Consider the following 23,721-nt stretch of genomic DNA (forward strand, 5'->3'; position numbering starts at 1 on the left):
CATCAGCTTTTAGGATTTGAAATAGCTCAGCTGGAATTCCATCACCTCCCCTAGCTTTCTACATAGTGATGCTTCCTAAGGAATGATCAGGTAATTGTGCTGTGCTGTGCTTAGTTGCTCAGTCATGTCTGACTCTTCGCAATCCCATGGACTGTAGCCCACCAGGCTCCTCTGTCCTTGGGGATTCTCCAGGCTAGAATACTGGAGTTGGTTGCAATGCCCTCCTCCAGGGATCTTCCAAATCCAGGGATCAAACCCAGGCCTCCCACATTCGAGGCAGGTTCTTCACCATCTGAGCCACCAAGAAACCCCCTGAAAACTGCAGTGAGTAGCCTTTCCCTTCTCCAGGAGATCTTCCCAACTCAGGAATTGAACTAGGGTCTCCAGCAGGCGGATTCCTTACCAGCTGAGCTACCAGGGAAGCCCTGGTCAGGTAACTACGGTAACTAAATTCCTGTAAATCTCCACCAAAGGAATATTATTCTCTGTTCTGACCAGAAAGGGCAGAATCTCCAGGCACAATTTTCAGCCTCCGAGGTCCAGGTCCTGTCGAAGTGAAAGCAGATCTCAGCTGACCACTCCCTCAGGGCCTCCCCAGATGCTGTCCACTTGTCATGGCTGAGAGAGCCAGGTGCCAGGACCCAAGGAGCCCTCAAACTCCTCAAGCCGCCCAAACAACAGGGGCAGGTCCCACAGACTATGACCAGGGTGATTGCCACTGCCATTAGGTTGATTGGGGGGGATGGGGGAGAGGGTCACTGCAGCCTCAAAGCCTGGGCCCAGCCAGTAGGCAGCCTTGTCAAGAGCTCTGGAGCCCTGACGTCACAGCCCCCAGCCTGTTCCCTGGCACCCCCAGCTCACCCTATGGCTGAGGCCAGGGATAACAGCACGCAGCAATGTCCACATGCAAAGGGCTGAGTGAGGTCATGTTCCATTATACAGAGACCCCGTGTTTTACAGCAAATGATTTCTAGAACTCAACAGACACCTATGTATTTATTAGGAATGCAGACCATGGTTCAGGTAAATTGAAACTTGTATAAATGGTGTACTCTACGTATTCATTTGCAGTTAGTATATTTTTAAGATTTATCTATGTTTTGCTCAGATGCTAAGTACAGTCTATCCTTTTGCAACCCCATGGACTGTACCCCACCAGGCTCCTCTGTCCATGGGATTCTCCCAACAAGAATACTGGAGTGGGTTGTAATTTCCTCTCTCAGTGAATCTTCCCAATTCAGGAATTTAACTGGGGTCTCCTGCACTGGCAGGCAGATTCTTTACCAAAAGCACCAACTGGGAAGCCCTTTATCTATGTTGGATACATAAATATTAGATAATTGCTTTATGTACAGGTGCTATTAGTTCTACATAATTATACTGTATCCATTATTTTTCATGTTATTTTATTTTTAACACCTTTGTTTAGGTATAAATGCACATATTCAAAGTGTACAATTTGTTGAATTGTGGCATATGTGAAACCATAACCACAAGCAACAGTATAAACGTAGGCTTCACCTCCAAAACTTTTCTGCTTCTTTACAATTTCCTTCCTCTCTCCCACAGCTCAGCTGGTAAAGAATCTGCCTGGAATGCAGGAGACCCCAGTTCAATTCCTGGATCAGGAAGATACCCTGGAAAAGGGATAGGCTACCCACTCCAGTATTCTTGGGCTTCTCCGGTGGCTCAGCTGGCAAAGAATCCACCTGCAATCCGGGAGACCTGTGTTCAATCCCTGGATTGGGAAGATACCCTGGAGAAGGGAACAGCGACCCACTCCAGTATTCTGGCCTGGAGAATCCCATGGACTGTATAGTGCACAGGGTCGCAAAAAGTCAAACACGACTGAGTGACTTTCACTCACTCACTCCCACTTCCATCCTCGTCCCTTCTACCTAGATAATGATTGATACATTTTTCTCTCAGAAGCTACTTTACAATGTCTAGAATTTTATATTAATGGAAGCATATACTGTGTGCTCTTTTTTTCTGTTTTCTTTCATTCCACATAATTGAGATCTATACATGCTGTTTGTATCTGAGTTCATACATTTTAAATGCTGAGCAAGAATTTCATTACAGGCATGTACCACAATTTGTTTATCCATTCCCCTGTTGATACACATTAGACTGATTTCCAGTTTTGGCTATTATAGAAAAGCAGTCATAAATATGCACTTGTAAGTCTTTGCATAGACATATGATAAGTATATCTTTAAATTCTGAATAAAGTGACAGACTGCTTTCTAAATGTTTTTATCATTTTACCTTCCCAGCAGCAGTGTTTAAGAGTTCCAGTTGTTGCACTGGAACTCCTCACAGAAACACAGCATGATTACTTTTTAATTTTAGCTATTTGTATAGTATATAACACACTGTGATTCTGATTGGCATGTCCATAATGACAAAAATGTTCAACTTATTTTCATGTGCTTATTTGCCATTCTTATACCTTTCTCAGTTCAGTTCAGTCTCTCAGTTGTATCTCAGTTATTGTGACCCCATGGACTGCAGTATGCCAGGCTTCCCTGTCCATCACCAACTCCCGGATCTTGCTCAAACTCATGGCCATCAAGTTGGTGATGCCATCCAACCATCTCATCCTCTGTCATCCCCTTCTCCTCATGCCTTCAATCTTTCCCAGCATCAGGGTCTTTTCAAATGAGACAGTTGTTTGCATCAGGTGGCCAAAGTATTGGAGTTTCAGCTTTAGCATCAGTCCTTGCAATGAATATTCAGGACTGATTTCCTATAGGATGGATTGGTTGGATCTCCTTGCAGTCCAAGGGCCTCACAAGAGTTTTCTCCAACACCACAGTTCAAAAGCATCAATTTTGTGGTGCTCAGCTTTCTTTATAGTCCAACTCTCACATTCATACATGACTACTGAAAATCATAGTCTAGACTAGATGGACCATTGTTGGCAAAGTAATGTCTCTACTTTTTTTTTTTTTTTTTTACTTTATTTTACAATACTGCATTGGTTTTGCCATACATCTCTACTCTTTAATATGCTGTCTAGGTTGGTCATAGCATTTCTTCCAAGGAGCTAGTGTCTTTTAATTTCATGGCTGCAATCACCATCTGCAGTGATTTTGGAGTCCAAGAAAATAAAGTCTGTCACCGTTTTCATTGTTTCCCCGTCTATTTGCCATGAAGTGATGGGACCAGATGTGAGAGTTGGACTATAAAGAAAGCTGAGTGCCGAAGAATTGATACTTTTGAACTGTGGTGTTGGAGAAGACTCTTGAGAGTCCTTTGGACTGCAAGGAAATCCAACCAGTCCATCCTAAAGGAGATCAGTCCTGGGTGTTCATTGGAAGGACTAATGTTGAAACTGAAACTCCAATACTTTGGCGACCTGTTGCAAAGAGCTGACTCAATGGAAAAGACCCTGATGTTGGGAAAGATTGAGGGCAGGAGGCAAAGGGGACGACAGAGGATGAGATGGTTGGATGGCATCACCAACTCAATGGACATGGGTTTGGGTGGACTCCAGGAGTTGGTGATGGAGAGGGAGACCTGGCATGCTGCAGTTCATGGGGTCACAGAGTTGGACACGACTGAGTGACTAAACTGAACTGAGCTGATGGGACTGGATGCCATGATCTTAGTTTTCTGAATGCTGAGCTTTAAGCCAACTTTTTCACTCTCCTCTTTCACTTTCATCAAGTCTCTTTAATTCCTCTTCACTTTCTGCCATAAGGGTCGTGTTATCTACATATCTGAGGTTATTGATATTTCTCCTGGCAATCTTGATTCCAGCTTGTGCTTCTTCAAGCCCAGCATTTCTCATGATGTACTCTGCATAGAAGTTAAATAGGCAGGGTGACAATATACAGCCTTGACATACTCCTTTTCCTATTTGGAACCAGTCTGTTTTTCCATGTCCAGTTCTAACTGTTGCTTCCTGACCTGCATATAGGTCTCTCAAGAGGCAAGTCAGGTGGTCTGGTATTCCCATCTCTTTCAGAATTTTCCACAGTTTACTGTGATCCGCACCATCGAAAGCTTTGGCATAGTCAATAAAGCAGAAATAGATGTTTTTCTGGAACTCTCTTACTTTTTCGATGATCTAGCAGATGTTGGCAACATCTGGAAGTTCACGGTTCATGTATTGCTGAAGCCTCATTTGGAGAATTTTGAGCATTACTTTGCTAGCCTGTGAGATGAGTGCAATGGTGCGGTAGTTTGAGCATTCTTTGGCATTGTCTTTCTTTGGGATCAGAATGAAAAAGGACCTTTTCCAGTCCTGTGGCCACTGCTGCATTTTCCAAATTTGCTGACATATTTAGTGTAGCACTTTCACAGCATCATCTTGTAGGATTTGAAATAGCTCAACAAGAATCTTTCAGCTTTAGTATGTCTGAAAAAAAGCTTTCTTTGGCCCTTCTTTTTAAACTATATTTTGGCTGGGTATAGAAGTCTAGGTTCTTTTTTTTTTTTATCACTTGAAAGACATTATTGTTCTATCTTTTTTGGTGTTTCAAATGGGAAATATGCTGTCATATTTATCTTTGTTACACTGCATATAACGTTTCTTTCTTTTCTCTGTCTGTGCTTTGTCATCTGTTCATGTCATCTCTATCATGCTTTGTAATTATGAAAAGTTTCTATTGTTGTGTTCTAAAATTAATTAATCTTTTTTTGTGTGTCATCTCTAATTGACCATTAATACTATTCAATGTATTTTTCATGTCATTCATTATAGTTCTTATTTCTAGAAGTTAGTTTGCATCTTTATAATTTTTTGGTATCTCTATCTATTCAAGTATCTGAAATACAGAGTTGATCGATTGTTTTCTTTGTCCTAATTATGGGTCATGCTTTCTACTTCTTTCCTCATTGTGTAAGTATAATTTGTGATGAGATTCCAGACACTGTGAATTCTACTTTGTTGGGTGCTGGTTAGTTTTTTATTTCTATATGTGTTCTTGAGCTTTGTACTGAGACACAGGTGAGTTGCTTGCAAAAAATTAAGCCTTTTGGATCTTGCTCTCAAAACTTACTAGGCAATATCAAAGTGTTGACAAATCTAGAGTTAATTACTCCTTAATACTGAGGTAAATCCCTCCTGAGTCCTGAAACCAGTGTCTCATAACTCATGAAATTTTTCCAATCTCGCTAGCATAAATTGGTATTATCACTGAATGTGTGTGAGTACCAAACACACTTCCTTCTAATTATTTTAGTGATTCTTTACCAGCCTCGGGTCTTTTCCTCACACGTGTATACTCATCAACACTCAGCTGATTACAAGCAGAGAACTCTCTGAAGGGCTCCAGAATTCTCTCTCTGTCCTACAGTCTCCTCTCCAGTATTCTGTCCTGCACATGCTAGGTACCTCAGTTTGCCCATAATCACAGCTTGGTTTCCTCAACTCAGCAAGTCCACCAGTGTATGATGACAATCATGTGTCTCCACTGTGCCCTGAAATCTCTGCCAATGTAGAAATATGGGCAATATTATGGCTCATCTCTTTTACTGCCCACCTCTCAAGGATCACTGTACATTGATGTCTAACTGCTATTGTCTTGTAAACTGCTGTCACACATAATTTAACACAGGAGCTAAATTTGGTCTCCCTTACTGCATCTTAAACAGGAGTAGTAATCCCCACTGGGTAAGCCTCTTCTTTCTCCAAATGAGTACATGGTTAATTTTCACAATAAAAATGGTGTTGCAAAAAAAAAAAAAAAAATGGTGTTGCAATAAACATGCCTATATGGCTCTTGTCTCCAGGGTATATAACTAGGAATTGAATTTTAGTATCACAGGTATTAAAGATGTATACAGGTACATCTTTACTGAAAAATTATTCTCAAACTCAGCTCTTCCAATCCATATTGCTACCAATAACTTATGATAATTAGAGTTCCCACGTATGTTCATTAACATTCCACCTACAGTACAGTTTTATTAGTTTATACTAATCTGCAATTTACATTGCCCAGATTATCAGTTAGTTTAATATATATTGGAATTTCTTCCTTAGAAAGTTGCCTGTTCAAAAGCTTAGCCCATTTTTAAATTGAAGTATAGTTAATTTACTCACTTTCAGATGTACAACAAAGTGATTCAGTTTCTATTATATATAATTTTATGTATATACATACATATATATATATAGAGAGAGAGAGAGAGGCTTTCTTGATGCCTCAGATAGCATATACATATAAATAAATACTCTTTTCCAGATTATTTTTCATTATCACCATACTTATGTGCAGTCACTAAATCATATCTGATACTATGTGACCCTACAGACAGCTTCCCTCTAGGCTCCTCTGCCCATGAGATTTCCCAGGCAAGAATACTGGAGTGGGTTATCATTTCCTTCTCTAAGGGATCTTCCAGACCCAGGGATTAAACCTGTCTCTTTTGCATTGGCAAGTATGTTCTTTATCACTGAGCCACCAGGGAAGCCCATTTTTCATTACAGGTTATTACAAAATACTGAATATAGTTCACTGTGCTTTACAATATGTTCTTGTTGGTTATCTATTTTATATATAGTAGTGTGTATATGTTAATCCCAAACTCCTAACTTATCTCTCCCTCCCCCATTCCTCAGTTCAGTTCAGTTCAGTCGCTCAGTCGTGTCCAACTCTTCGTGACCCCATGAATAGCAGCACGCCAGGCCTCCCTGTCCATCACCGTCTCCCGGAGTTCACTCAGACTCACATCCATCGAGTCCGTGATGCCATCCAGCCATCTCATCCTCGGTCGTCCCCTTCTCCTCCTGCCCCCAATCCCTCCCAGCATCAGAGTCTTTTCCAATGAGTCAACTCTTCCCATGAGGTGGCCAAAGTACTGGAGTTTCAGCTTTAGCATCATTCCTTCCAAAGAAATCCCAGGGTTGATCTCCTTCAGAATGGACTGGTTGGATCTCTTTGCAATCCAAGGGGCTCTCAAGAGTCTTCTCCAACACCACAGTTCAAAAACATCAATTCTTCAGCGCTCAGCTTTCTTCACAGTCCAACTCTCACATCCATACATGACCACAGGAAAAACCATAGCCTTGACTAGACGGACCTTAGTCGGCAAAGTAATGTCTCTGCTTTTGAATATACTATCTAGGTTGGTCATAACTTTTCTTCCAAGGAATAAACGTCTTTTAATTTCATGGCTGCAGTCACCATCTGCAGTGATTTTGGAGCCCCAAAAAATAAAGTCTGACACTATTTCTACTGTTTCCCCATCTATTCCCCATGAAGAGATGGGACCAGATGCCATGATCTCTGTTTTCTGAATGTTGAGCTTTAAGCCAACTTTTTCACTCTCCTCTTTCACTTTCATCAAGAGGCTTTTTAGTTCCTCTTCACTTTCAGTCATAAGGGTGGTGTCATCTGCATATCTGAGGTGATTGATATTTCTCCCGGCAATCTTGATTCCAGCTTGTGTTTCTTCCAACCCAGTGTTTCTCATGATGTACTCTGCATAGAAGTTAAATAAGCAGGGTGACAATATACAGCCTTGACATACTCCTTTTCCTATTTGGAACCAGGCTGTGGTTCCATGTCCAGTTCTAACTGTTGCTTCCTGACCTGTATACAGATTTCTCAAGAGGCAGGTTAGGTGGTCTGGTATTCCCATCTCTTTCAGAATTTTCCACAGTTTATTTTCTATGTCTGTGAGTTTATTGATGTTTTGTAAATAAGTTCTTTGTATAATTCTTTTAGATTCTACATATAAGTCATAACATGTGGTATTTGTCTTTTTGTCTTCACTTAATATGAAAATCTCTAGGTCCATCAACATTGTTGCACATGGCATTATTTTATCTTTTTTCATGGCTGAGTAAAGCACACACAACACATCTTCTTTAGCCATGCATCCTTCAGTGGACATTTAGGCTGCTTCCATGTCTTGGCTATTATAAACAGTGATACTATAAACACAAAGGTGAATGTATCTTTTTGCATTACAGTTTTCTCCATATATATACCCAGGAATCAGATTGCAGGATCATATAGTAATCTATTTGATTACTAATCTACTTTTACTTTTTAAGGAACATCCATACTGTTCTCCATAGTGGCTACACCAATTTACCTTCCCAACAAGAGTGTATGAGGGTTCACTTTTCCTAAAGGATGATTCTTAAACCACTCATTGCTTCCATGCATAGTTATTTGGAATTCTTAATATAACATGAGTAATAAGACATTGTGAGTTATGTTTTTAAAATTTCTACCTCTAGCACACAGAATCCAGAGGGCACAAACTCAGTAGCTGGGGTGTGCAGCCTTAGTTGCCTGAAGCCACGTGGAATCTCAGTTCCCTGACCAGGGGTCAAATTCACATCTCCTGCATTGGAAGGCGGACTTTCAACCACTGGACCAACAGGGAAATCTCCCACTTAGTTTTTAAATTGAATTTTTTGTCATTCAGAAGTTTTAAATTTTAAAATAGTTGAATACAACATTTTCTCTTTTTATAATCTATGTCTATCTTGTATAGTAACTTCTTCCCTAATTTGGGATTTGAAGTCTATCTTCTAAGTTTTCTCTACAATGTTTACTTTCATAAATAATAAAAATGTTTCAATGAACATTATGGTGCATACAATTACCTGAATTAGTGTCCATTTAACAGATTAACTGTGGCTCAGATCATGAGCTCCTTATTGCAAATTTCAGGCGTAAAGTGCGGGAAGAAGGGAAAGCCACTAGGCCATTCAGATATGACCTAAATCAAATCCATATTATTTATACAGTGGAGGTGAAGAATAGATTCAGTGGATTAGATCTGGTAGACAAAGTGACTAAGGAACTATGGATGGAAGTTTGTAACACTGTAGAGAAGGCAATGATCAAAAGAATCCCAAAGAATAGGCAATGCAAGAAGATGAAGTGGTTGTCTGAGGAGGCCTTACAAATATATGAGGAAAGAAGAAGCAAAAATAAAGATATATGCTATTGAATGCAGAGTTCCAGAGAATAGCAAAGAGAGATAAGAAGGTCTTCTTTAATGAACAATGCAGAGAAACAGAGGAAGACAATAGAATGGGTAAGACTAAAGATCTCTTCCAAAAAATTGGAGAGATTGAGGGAATATTTCATGCAAGCATGGGCATGATAAAAGACAGAAGCAGTAGGGACCAAACAGAAACAGAAGAGATTAAGAAGAGGTGGCAAGAATATACAGAAGAACTGTACATAACAGGTCTTAATGAACCACAACAGTGTGGTCAGTCACCTAGAGCCAGATATCCCAGGAGTGTGAAGTCAAAGGGGCTTTAGGAAGCATTACTATGAACAAAACTAGTGGAAGTGATGGAATTCCAGTTGAGCTATTTAAAATCATCAGAGATGATGCAGTTAAAGTGCTGCACTCAATATGTCAGCAAATTTTGAAAACTCAGCAGTAGACACAACACTGGAAAATGTCAGGTTTCATTTCAATCCCAAAGAAGGGCAATGCTCAAGAATGTTCAAACTATCATACAACTGTGTTCATTTCACATGCCAGCAAGATTATGGTCAAAATCCTCCAAGCTAGGTTTCAGCACTATGTGAACAGAGAAATTATAGATGGATAGCTGGGTTTTAAGAGGCAGAGGAACCAGAGATCAAATTGCCAACATTTGTAGGATCATGGAGAAAGCAAGGGAGTTCCAGAAAAAACATCTACTTCTGCTTCAATAGCTAAACTGAAGCCTTTGACTATGTGGATAATTTAAAAAAAACTGTGAAAATTCTTAAAGAAACCAAACCACCCTACCAGCCTCCAGAGAAACCTGTATGCAGGTCAAGAAGTAATAGTCAGAACCAGACATGAAACAATGTTCTGGTTCAAAATTGGGACTGCAGTACGACAAGGCAATATATTGTCACCCTGCTTATTTAACTTACATGCAGAGTACATGCAAAATGCCAGGTTAGCTGAATACCAGCTAGAACTAAGATGTCAGGAGAAATAACTTCAGAGATGCATATGATACCACTCCATGGCAGAAAGTGAAGAGGAACTAGTCTCTTGATGAAGCTGAAAGAGGAGAGCGAAAAAGCTGGCAGAACACTAAGATCAGTGCCGCCAATCCTATTACTCCATGGCAAATAGAAGAGGAAAAACTGGAAACAGTGTCAGATTTTAGCATCCTAGGCTCCATCTTCCTGTAGCCATGAAGTTAAAAAATGCTTCTCTGAAGGAAAGCTATGACAAACCTAGACAGTCTTAGCAGAGACATCACTTTGCCGACAAAGTCTCCAGAGTCACCTGAATAAACCATGGTTTTTCCAGTAGTCACATACAGATGTGAGAGTTGAACCATAAAGAAGGCTGAGAGCCAGAGAACTGAGGCTTTTGAATTGTGGTGTCGGAGAAGACTCTTGAGAGGCCCTTGAACTGCAAGGAGGTCAAATCAGTCAATCCTGAAGGAAATCAACCCTGAATATTCACTGGAAGAACTGACGATGAAGCTGATGCTCCAATACTTTGGGCATCTGATGCAAAGAGTCAATCAGTGAGAAAGACCCTGAAGATAAGAAAGACTGAAGGCAGAAGGAGAAGGGAGCAGCAGAGAATGAGGTGCTTAGGTATCATCACCAACTCAATGGACATGAATCTGAGCAAACTCTGGGAGATAGTGAAGGACAGGGAAGCCTGGCGTGCTGCAGTACATGGGGTTACAAAAAGTGGGACATGACTCAGCGACTGAACAACACGGAATAAGATCTCACATGCCACAACCAGTTTCTCTGGTGGCTCAAGTGGTAAAGAATCTTCTTGCAATGCAGGACCCAGGAGACTCGGGTTTGATCACTGGGTCAGGAAGATCCCCTGGAGTAGGAAATAGCACCCCACTCCAGTATTCTTGCCTGGAAAATCCCATGGACAGAGGGTCCTGGTGGGCTACAGTCCATGGGGTCCCAAAAGTCAGAAAGGACTGAGCAACTAACACACTTTGCCACAACCAAGAGTTCACATAACTAAAGATCCTGCATGCCATAGCAAAGATCTAAGATCCACAATGTTGCAATTAAGACTTGTGCAGCCAAATAATTACTTAAGTTATATAGAAAACAAGCCAAACAAATAAATATAACAAAATGAAAACAGACTTACAAAGAACGTATCACTAGTTTCCAAGTGGGATAGAGGTAGAGGGATAAACAAAATAGGTAAAGGGGCCTAAGAGGTACAAACTATCAGTTACAAAATAAGCCACAGGAATGTTTTGTACAGCATAGGGAATGTAGTCGATAATATTTTAGCAATTTTCTATGGTGCATGATGCATACAAATTTGAATCACTATGCTGTACACCTTTAACTAACATAATATTGGAAGTCAACTATAATTTTAAAATTTAAAATAAAACAAAATATTTACTTTTTGTATTGTCTTTAATGCATTTGTAATCAATTTTTGATATGTTGTGGATCTATATTATCTTTTTTTCCATAAGAATAGCCAAGGGTTCCAGCATCATTTACTCCAGCACTTTTCCATACTATGTAATATCTCTCATTTATACGTATAGAAACATTCCTCGGCTCTTTTGTTCAGTTAGTCTGTTAGTCTTCACTAATACCTCACTGCCCTCACTACTAAAGATGTAAAATAAAGTTCCATTACTGGAAAAGCAAATTTTGACTACATGGGGCATTTTTACTTCTATGGGAATTTCAGATTCATATCATCACATTCTAAGAACAATTTGTTTCAATTTTTATTGAAACAACTTTAAATTTGTGGATTAACCTTTGAAGAACAGATATAATTACCATATTTATTTCTTTCATTCACAAATATTATATACATTTCCTGTTTCTTTAGCTATTCTTTAATGTTTTTGAATAAAGTTTTATACTTTTTTTCATGAAGATCTTATAAAATGTTTACTACATTTATTAATAGTCTTCAATTATTTGTTTCAGGTACAGAGAGTGCTGCTGTTATTTATATGTTGGTCTAATATCCAGCAACCTTAATTTTCTCTAATAATTAGTTATTAGCTTGGCCATGTTTTTTAATTTTAAGAAAACTGCTATCAGTTTTCATTATTTGCTTTGAATTCTTATAACTTTTGTATTTTTCATTTCTCAGTACCGTGGGCAGAATCTTGAGTCAGTGGTAAGTAAAATGAGTGATAATGGGCTTCACTTTCTCCCAATTCCAAGGAAAAAATTGTCCTGCCTTTATAGTTGTGTTATTTGATATAGATGTTTAGTTGATCCTCTTTATTACACAACTATTGTTTTCCCTTTTTACTCATGAATAGGCATTGAATTTAAATAGGTGTTTGTATTAAATGGCTAATAGGATGACTGTCATTTCAAACACTATTTGATTGTGATGAATTATTGGTATTTCTGAAACCAAATCAATCTTGAATTGATTGGTCATTATCCTTCATTTTTTACATATAACTATGTCTATCTATGCAGTATATTTTTAATTAGAATTGTATCATACACAGTATTTACTCTTTGAGAGTTTTCACGCCATGGGGAAGATTTTTGTGTCTAGCTACATAGCTGAAATATTTGCATTTTATTAGCAGCCTGCTTTTCAGTGTCCAGTGTCAAACACTTTTGCTCTGTTAAATAATATGGTACTTCTCAGGTAATGAATATTTATACTAATCAATGCCAAGCTTCACCTAGATACTCTTGAACTATTTCTTCCCAACTTTGTGGCTTTAGAAGCTTTTGCATCTAACAGCTGACAACAGTACAAGATGGTTCCCTTTTCTACACATCCTCTCCAATAGTTAGTGTTTATAGATTTTTAAGACACCACTCAGAATGGGGGAAAATAACTGCAAATGAAACAACTGACAAAGGATTAATCTCCAGAATATATAAGCAGTTCTTACAGCTCAATATCAGAAAAACAAGCAGCCCAATCAAAATATGGGCAGAAGACCTAAACAGACACTTCTTCAAAGAAGACATACAGATGGCCAATAAACACATGAAAAGATGCTCAACATCACTAATTACTGCTGCTGCTGCTGCTAAATCACTTCAGTCGTGTCCGACTGTGCAACCCTATAGACAGTAGCCCACCAGGCTCCTCCGTCCATGGGATTCTCCAGGCAAGAATACTAGAGCGGGTTGCCATTTCCTTCTCCAATGCATGCAAATGAAAAGTGAGAGTGAAGTCGCTACAGTCAACCCCATGAACTGTAGCCTGCCAGGCTCCTCTGTCCATGGGATTTTCCAGGCAAGAGTACCGGAGTGGGTTGCCATTTCCTTCTCCTAGAGAAATGCAAATCAAAACTATGATGTGGTTATCACCTCACACCAGTCAGAATGTCCATCTTCATCTAAGTTTCGAAAGTAACACAAAATCAGTCTAATCTATCTGTCACACTAATGACTCTCAGGATATGTTGAGAAACAGATCACTTTCCTCAGTCTTCCTACTTCACTCCCTTAAGTTTTCTTATGTCCAGGCCAAAACATTCTTAAATCCTTCAATTGTTCCTCACAAGACATGGTTAGGAATTCAATTAACACCTCTTTAACATCTAGTCAGCCAGGTTCTAAAAAGGATGCTTTTTCAAAAGGCAAGGGAAAATTCACTGGCTAAAATACTTCAAAAATTCTAAAATATCTTACTTAAAACTTCTCAGATTTCTCTAAATTGATTTTCAGTGTCCTATATATACACAGTTTCTATTTCCACCATTTCTGACAATTAATATATTTTAAAAATTTATTTAAGAATGCTGGAGGAGGGTATTCAGTTCAAAGATATAATTCCAAGAAGCGATGATGTCTAAAACATTATTACAGATAAAATCACATTAAATTTCCTAAGATTAATAGGTCCCAGAAAATCTTTTGGTAATCAATAATAAAATGAAATTTAGTCCTGCGCATTATTTATTCATAAACATATTATCATGAGCAGATTTATTTTGTCAATGTTATACAGACAGCAGCATACTAAATATTTATTCACACTTTTATATTTATATCCTTAATATTTATAGACTTATTTTGCTCATAATCTTGATACACTTTAAAAAATATTTTAAACACAGACTAGCCAACTGATACTTTAAAGAAAAAAACAAAATAAGGGAACTGTTACATCCAACTTCAAGACTTATTATAAATCTAGAGTTATCAAGATGGTATAGTATTGACAAAAGAATAAACAGACATATAAATGGAACAGAATGAGAAGGCCAGAAATAGACTCCCACAGATACATCAACTGATCTTGGATAGAGGAATGCAAGTAATGCAATAGAGCAAAGACAGTCACTTCAACAACTGCTGCTGAGACAACTGCACATTCACGTGGAAAAAAGAAGAGAAAAAGAATCTAGACACAAGACTCGGTACCCTTCACAAAATCTAACTCAAAATGAATCGCAGACCTAACCATAGAATGTTGCATGCTCAGTCATGTCCGACTCTTTGCAACCCCGTGGACTGTAGCCCGCCAGGCTCCTCTGTCCATGGGATTCTCCAGACAAGAATACTGGAGTGGGTTGCCTTGCCCTCCTCCAGGGGAACTTCCTGTTTCAGGGATCACACCCAGGCCTACTGCACTGCAGGCAGATTCTTACCATCTGTGCCACCAGGGAAGTCCAAACAGAATACAAAACAAAACACTACTTGAAGATAACAGAGGAGTAAACCCAGATAACCTTGGATACAGTGATGACTTCTTAGATGAAACTCCAAAGGCATGATCCATGAAAGAAAGGATAAACAAGATGATCTTCACTAAAGTTAAGAAATTCTGATTGGGAACCCATTAAGAAGACAAGTCATAGACTGGGAGAAAACATTTACAAAAGGTACATCCTGTAAAGAACTATTATCCAAAATATACAAAGAACATTTCAAACTCAATAATAAAGAAATGAACAATCCAATTAAAATACATGCCAGAGACTTTAGAGATACAACAGAAAACATACACATGGTAAACAGGCATATGAAAAGATGCTCCAAAACATGTATCACTGGTAAAATGAAATTAAAAGAACAGTAAGATGGTACTACATTCCTATTAAGATGGCTAAATTTTGAACAGTGACATCAAATGCTGGTGAGGACATAAAACTCCTCACCAGGAATTCTTTTATTTGTTGCTGGTGAGAATGCAAAATGATACAGCCACTTTGTATAACAGTCTGGCAGTTTCTTACAAAACTAAACATACTCTTATTATCTGATCTAGCCATCAAAATCCTTGCTATATACCCTAGCTTATATCTACACACACACACACACACACACACACACACACACACACACACACACACAGGAAAAAAAAAAAAAACTGTACAGGAATGTTAATGGCAATTTTATTCTGAGCTGCCAGAAACTGACTGAATCGAGGTGTCTTTTATTTTTTTATTTTTTTTTTCGAGGTGTCTTTTACTAGGTGAAATAATTGTCTTGTCAATAAAATACTATTTTTACTTGTCAATAAAAAACGATTCAACACCAAAAAGAACTGAGCTATCAAGCCATGAAAACATATAAAGGAACATTAACACATATTACCAAGTCAAGTGGGCCTTAGAAAGCATCACTACGAACAAAGCTAGTGGAGGTGATCAAATTCCAGTTGAGCTGTTTCAAATCCTGAAAGATGATGCTGTGAAAGTGCTGCACTCAATATGCCAGCAAATTTGGAAAACTCAGCAGTGGCCACAGGACTGGAAAAGGTCAGTTTTCATTCCAATCCCAAAGAAAGGCAATGCCAAAGAATGCTCAAACTACCGCCCAATTGCACTCATCTCACACGCTAGTAAAGTCATGCTCAAAATTCTCCAAGCCAGGCTTCAGCAATACGTGAACCGTGAACTTCCTGATGTTCAAGCTGGTTTTAGAAAAGGCAGAGGAACCAGAGATCAAATTGCCAACATCCGCTGGATGATGGAAAAAGCAAGAGAGTTCCAGAAAAACATCTATTTCTGCTTTACTGATAATGCCAAAGCTTTTGACTCTGTGGATCACAATAAACTGTGGAAGATTCTGAAAGAGATGGGAATACCAGACCACCTGACCTGCCTCTTGAGAAATCTGTATGCAGGCCAGGAAGCAACAGTAGAACTGGACACGGAACAACAGACTGGTTCCAAATAGGAAAAGGAATACGTCAAGGCTCTATACTGTCACCCTGCTTATTTAACTTATATGCAGAGTACATCATGAGAAACGCTGGACTGGAAGAAACACAAGCTGGAATCAAGATTGCTGGGAGAAATAACAATAAACTCAGATATGCAGATGACACCACCCTTATGGCAGAAAATGAAGAGGAACTAAAAAGCCTCTTGAGGAAAGTGAAAGAGGAGAGTGAAAAAGTTGGCTTAAGGCTCAACATTCAGAAAACAAAGATCATGGCATCCGGTCCCATCACTTCATGGGAAATAGATGGGAAAAAAGTGGAAACAGCGTCAGACTTTATTTTTGGGGGCTCCAAAATCACTGCAGATGATGATTGCAGCCACTAAATTAAAAGACGCTTACTCCTTGGAAAAACAGTTATGACCAACCTAGATAGCATATTCAAAAACAGAGACATTACTTTCCAACTAAGGTCCATCTAGTCAAGGCTACAGTTTTTCCAGTAGTCATGTATGGATGTGAGAGTTGGACTGTGAAGAAGGCTGAGCACTGAAGAATTGATGCTTTTGAACTGTGGTGTTGGAGAAGACTGTTGAGAGTCTCTTGGACTGCAAGAAGATCCAACCTGTCCATTCTGAAGGAAATCAGCCTTGGGATTTCTTTGGAAGGAATGATGCTAAAGCTGAAACTCCAGTATTGGCCACCTCATGAGAAGAGTTGACTCATTGGAAAAGACTTTGATGCTGGGAGGGACTGGAGGCAGGCGGAGAAGGGGACGACAGAGGATGAGATGGCTGGATGGCATCACTGATTCAATAGACGTGAGTCTGAGTGAACTCCAGGTGATGGACAGGGAGGCCTGGCGTGCTGTGATTCATGGGTTCACAAAGAGTCGGACACGACTGAGTGACTGAACTGAACTGAAGTCAAAGAATCCCATCTGAAAAGACCACATTTTGTATGATTCCAACCATTCAACTTTACAGAAAAGGAAAAACTATGGAGACCATAAAAACATTCTGCAGGAGAGAGATTACGGTATTCAGGGGGAAGGACAATTTCATAAAATAGGTGGAGCATAAAACATTTATTGGAGAAGGAAATGGCAACCCACTCCAGTGTTCTTGCCTGGAGAATCCCAGGGATGGAGGAGCCTGGTGGGCTGCCATCTATGGGCTCGCACAGAGTCGGACACGACTGAAGTGACTTAGCAGCAGCAGCAGCAGAACATTTTTAGGGCAGTCAAACTCTTGTGTGATACAATAGTGGTGGGTATATATCATTACATTTATGTGCAAATCCATATATAACACCAATGTGAATATACAGCACCAAGAATAAACCCTAATGTAAACTATGGACTTTGGGTGATGACGACGTGTCAGTATAGTTTTATCAGTTATAACAAATGTACCCCTCTGTTGGGGAATGTTGACAATGAAGAAGGCTGTGTGTGTGTGGGGGGGGGGGGGGGGGTGGTACGGGATATATGGGAAATGTGTGTAACTTCTGCTCACTTTTGACCAAAATCACTTTAAAAATAAAGTTTATTTATTCAAAAAAATTCAGAGGATCTTGCGATGGAAGAGATACAAAGCTGACCTAAGGCCCCAGGGTCCTGTTTTAAAAACTAACTTGGCTCAGTTCCCATTCTTGCACATTTTCTCTATGTAGACCTCTGTAAGGAGCATCTTCTCACACAAACAAATGCATATATATACATATATACGTACACACAAATGCAATTTATTTTATGAGTATTTAATATTATGTCTAACTGGCCCATCATATATCAGAGGCCCCATAAGCATAACGTTGAAGTGTTCTGCCTCTTCAGGGAAAGCAGGACTCCCCACCTACCCTTTATAAACACTGAGCAGAGTGATTCTCATGATCCTCCAAGATATAAATTTCCCTAGTACCCTTCAAGAAACAAGAACAATGCTCAACAAGTCTGTAAAACACTACTTTGGCTCTTCTTTGTTTACTTGTTTTCTGCAAGAAAAGCCCTGGAGAAGAGCAGAGCACTGAAAGGTTTTTGCATTGGAGACTGGCTGTAGGTCAAGGATGTTTTCCATGCAGCTTAGATCAGGTTAGAGAGAACACAGCTTGAGCTTGGGTCTCTTTGCATGATTTATAGAGAGATAGGAAAGTATCTGATTTTTTAGTATCATTACTTAGCAGAAATATGCAAAGCAGCTGCAAGGAAAGGTCCTTTCCTTTCTTCTCTGGATGCTCTCTGACATTCGTAATACTGAGTTTTCTTGCTCACAAGGTAAAGCTTTCCTTTTTGTTGCCATCTCCTCCCTGTCATTCTTCAGGCATACTGGTCAGCGGCACTTCAACGGTATCTTTTCCTTCCTTTTCCAGTGCCACTGCCCATTGTTCTCCTACCCAAAGATCTATTTCTTCAAGCTTTCTGCCCTTCTTCTTCATGTGGAACCCATATCATTTGATCTGCTGACAGTTTTCTTTCTTCTTTGATACTCTCTTTTCCACCATTTTTCCTACCTTTACTCTGAGCTACAAAGATATGCTATCTCCTTCATAAACATCATAGTTCTAAAATTCATTTAAACATTCACTAAATGTCTACTAAGTTCCAGGCAGTGTTTCTGATGTTAGGAATATGGAATGCACAGAGCCCTTTGGGAATTTAAATAGTTCCAAGCCAGTGTGATAACTACCACCTACAGAACACTATGAAAAGTAAAAGAGACTAAATCAATGTTTACAATTTATGAATGACTTCTGAAAGACTTCCCCAAAGAGAATAACTGGGCTTGGTCGGGAAGAATAAATAAAAGACTGTCATAGAATAGAAATAGTTAAGTCTAGCACAGTCAAACACAACAAAATAGGGAAGAAGAAATCTGACTCCACATTAGACCTGTTTCTTTCACTTTCACTTTTATATTCTATTGGTTTTGCTTCCAGTTAAGAATGTTGCCTAAAGCCTGAAATACACAAGGGAGCCCATTCTCAAGGCTCTGATTTTTAAGGGTATAATGACTTTCCATTCATATAGAGATAAAAAGTTGCATAATAGAGAATATCATTTGTCTTGTTGGAGATTTCTAGTAACATCATGACCTGATCTATTTAGACAGTTGCAAGAACAAAGGATTCCAACACCAAGAAATGTGCCACAACCAACCACAGCCTTCCCTCACTTTGCTGTGGTTTCAAGCAGTTTGGGGGTTTGGGGAACATGAACTACCTGTTTTCCTCGCATGCTCCTGCAATAAACTCTGCTTCAAACCCCAACATTTTGGTACTGTTTGACCTCACTGTGTGTCAGACACATGAACTTGCATTTGGTAAAAATAAGGCATGAAGGTACTTAGGAAAGAGCATTATATGGAGGAACAGTTCACTGCCATTTGTTAATTTAGGGGTTCTAATCAGAAATGAAGTTAAAAGAAAATGTTGGGAATGGATGGTGGAGAATACAGCATATTTCAAGAGCTGGATCATAAAATAAAGACTTCAAGTAAGGCAGTGACAGCAAAGACTGAGGAAGAGAGAGATGTGAGACACAATTTTAAGTACTGTCATATAAATAGGAGTCCTTAGACTCCTAAATAGACTCTATAAATTAGACTCTATAAATTAGAGTCCTTACAAGGACTCTAAGAGGAACACCTTGTTTCCTCTTTAGGTTGATGGTGAAGATATCCACTAAGATAAAATTCTGGGACAATGTGACAATTGGGAACACAAATTTCAATTTTAGATGTACTGAGACAGGGATCAAGATCATCCCCATGGAAAAGAAATGCAAAAAAGCAAAATGGGTGTCTGAGGGGGCCTTACAAATAGCTCTGTAAAGAAGAGAAGTGAAAAGCAAAGGAGAAAAGGAAAGATATAAGAATCTGAATGCAGAGTTCCAAAGAATAGCAAGAAGAGATAAGAAAGACTTTCTCAGCGATCAACGCAAAGAAATAGACGGAAACAGCAGAATGGGAAAGACTAGAGATCTCTTCAAGAAAATCAGAGATACCAAGGGAACATTTCATGCAAAGATGGGCTCAATAAAGGACAGAAATGGCATGGACCTAACAGAAGCAGAAGATATTAAGAAGAGGTGGCAAAAATACACAGAAGCACTGTACAAACAAGATCTTTACGACCAAGATAATCACGATGGCGTGATCACTCACCTAGAGCCAGACATCCTGGAATGTGAAGTCAAGTGGGCGTTAGAAAGCATCACTACAAACAAAGCTAGTGGAGATTTCAAATCCTCAAAGATGATGCTGTGAAAGTGCTCCACTCAATATGCCAGGAAATTAGGAAAAGTCAGCAGTGGCCACAGGACTGGAAAAGGTCAGTTTTCATTCCACTCCCAAAGAAAGGCAATGTCAAAGAATGCTCAGACTAGCTGCACAATTGCACTCATCTCACATGCTAGTAAAGCAATGCTCAAAATTCTCCAACTCAGGCTTCAGCAATACGTGAACCGTGAATTTCCAGATGTTCAAGTTGGATTTAGAAAAGGCAGAGAAACCAGAGATCAAATTGCCAACATATGCTGGATCATGGAAAAAGCAAGAGAATTCCAAAAAAACATCTATTTCTGCTTTATTGACTATGCCAAAGCCTTTGACTGTGTGGATCACAATAAACAGTGGAAAATTCTGAAAGAGATGGGAATACCAGACCACCTGACCTGCTTCCTGAGAAACCTATATGCAGATGAGGAAGCAACAGTTAGAACTGGACATGGAACAACAGACTAGTTCCAAAGAGGAAAAGGAGTATGTCAAGGCTGTATATTGTCACTCTGCTTATTTAACTTCTATGCAGAGTACATCATGAGAAACGTTGGGCTGGGAGAAGCACAAGCTGGAATCGAGACTGCCAGGAGAAATATCAATCACCTCAGATATGCAGATGACACCACCCTTATGGCAGAAAGTGAAGAGGAACTAAAAAGCCTCTTGATGAAAGTGAAAGTGGAGAGTGAAAAAGCTGGCTTAAAGCTCAACATTCAGAAAATGAAGATCATGGCATATCCCATCACTTCATGGGAAACAGATGGGCAAACAGTGGAAACAGTGTCAGACTTTATTTTTGGGGGCTCCAAAATCACTGCAGATGGTGACTGCAGCCATGAAATTAAAAGACGCTTACTCCTTGGAAGAAAAGTTATGACCAACCTAGATAGCATGTTGAAAGGCAGAGACATTAGTTTGCCAACAAAGGTCCATCTAGTCAAGGCTATGGTTTTTCCAGTAGTCATGTATGCATGTGAGAGTTGGACTGTGATGAAAGCTCAGCGCCGAAGAATTGATGCTTTTGAACTGAGGTGTTGGAGAAGACTCTTGAGAGCCCCGTGGACTGCAAGGAGATCCAACCAGTCCATTCTGAAGGAGATCAGTCCTGGATGTTCTTTGGAACGAATGATGCTAAAGCTGAAACTCCAGTACTGTGGCCACCTCATGCGAAGAGTTGACTCATTGGAAAAGACTCTGATGCTGGGAGGGATTGGGGGCAGGAGGAGAAGGGGACGACAGAGGATGCAATGGCTGGATGGCATCACTGACTCGATGGATATGAATCTGGGTGAACTTCGGGAGTTGGTGACAGACAGGGAGGCCTGGCATGCTGCGATTCATGGGGTTGCAAAGAGTCGGACACGACTGAGCGGCTGAACTGAACTGAATTTGGGATGCTTATGGGTGTTCATGGGGTCACAAAGAATCGGACACGACTGAGTGACTGAACTGAACTGAACTGAATGGGTGTTCACATCTATGAAATAGCTGGAAAGAGGTCTGAAAGTTCAGGAGAAATTTGGGGCTAGAAACAGAGATTTGTGAGTCATGAGCACATCTCGTGAACACTATATAAATTATGGAATAGACTAAATTACCACAGGAACATACATAAAGTAAGGATAAGAGTGAGACATGTCAGGTAGAGGGAAGCATATATTTAGGAAATGTGAGAAAGACCTAAGAAAGTAGACAAGGAGAGAGTCAGACATGAAGCAGAACCAGGTGAGAGGGGGATGACTGAACCTGAGAACTTAAGTCAGTAAAGTCAAAACTGGCTACAGTGTGAAATCCAGAAGAGGGTGGGAGTGGACCAAGGACAGACAGCAAATCTTTGAATGTGACAAACAACTAATTTTTGGCTTCCTTGTTCAGTATCAGCAAAATGCAGTCAGACATAGATGGCAGTGCATTAAGGAGGAAGATTAACCTTTTCAAAAAGACCTATATGAGTGAAGCAGAAAAATAGAGGACCTAGGAATATGAGGAATTCTCAGAAGAAGATGCCTTTTATTTGATTATTTTTTGATAAGGATGGTGATGATGATATGGATGATGTTTTTATTGCCTTCAGAATGGCAGAAAATTTAGTACGTTTATAGGCTCAGGATATGGATTTTGCATCAAGGAATAGATTTAAGATGTGGAAGAAAGAGAATGATAGATATAAAACTAGGCCAGAGGCAGGAAGAAGCAAGGAGAAGGATCTTTTAATGTATCATTTCTGAGAATGAAGAACATGCACTGAGGGTGGATGAGTTGTTGACAAAATCATAGGTACAGAGGATGAAAACAGGGATGCAAGGCCTGAAACCCTCAGTATTATCATAAATAAATAACCACTACTTGCATAGTTCACAGTACATGTCAGGTGCTATTTTAAGTGCTTTGTTACGAACATTAACTTATTTGATCCTGGACAACATCTCTATCAATAAATGTTATTACTATCCTCATTTTACTGATGAAGAAAGAGAGACAAGAGAAGTTACATTATTTACCTGGAGTTACAAAATGACTTGCAGAGCAAGGTCTTGAGCCCCACCTAGATGGTGAGCCCCTGTTCCTAAACTCTGGCTATACTCCTGCTCTAAACTGCTGCTGTATCAAATGTAAGGAGGTAGGAATCAGTAGGGAGATTCTGGAAAAAAAAACCTAAGGAAATGTTCTGGCACAGACCAATAAAGAAGAAATTAAAAGCAGAGAGAGAGAGAAATGGATTAAAGATTTAAACATAAGATCTTAAACTGTAAAACTCCTAGAAAAAAACAGAGAAAAAGTTTTACCACATTGGTCTTAGCAATGATTTTATGTATATGACAGCAAAAGCAGAGCAACACAAGCAAAAATAAACAACTGGGACTATATCAAACTAAGAAATTCAACTGTGATGTCCAGGTAGAGTCAGGGAGAAAAAGAATTTGGGAGAGTTCCAACAGACCGAAATTATGGTGGAATTAGAATATCTATAAGAATTTAGCAGGCTCAGTCGCATCCAACTCTTTCCAACCCTATGACCCCTGCTAGGCTCCTCTGTCGCTAAGAGTCGGACACGACTGAGCGACTTCACTTTCACTTTTCACTTTCATGCATTGGAGAAGGAAGTGGCAACCCACTCCAGTGTTCTTGCCTGGAGAATTTCAGGGACGGGGGAGCCTAGTGTGCTGCCATCTACGGGGCTGCACAGAGTCGGACACAACTGAAGCAACTTAGCAACAGCAGCAGCAGGCTCCTCTGTCCATGGGATTTTACAGATGAGGATACTGGAGCTGGTTGTCATTTCCTGCTCTAGGGGATCTTCCTGACCAGGGATGAAACTCATATCTCCTACATTGGCAGGTGGATTTTTCTTTTTCTTTTTCTTTTTTTTTTTTTTTTTTTTT

The sequence above is a fragment of the Budorcas taxicolor genome, chromosome 11 (genome assembly GCF_023091745.1).
Source record: "Budorcas taxicolor isolate Tak-1 chromosome 11, Takin1.1, whole genome shotgun sequence".
Classification (NCBI taxonomy): Eukaryota; Metazoa; Chordata; class Mammalia; order Artiodactyla; family Bovidae; genus Budorcas; species Budorcas taxicolor.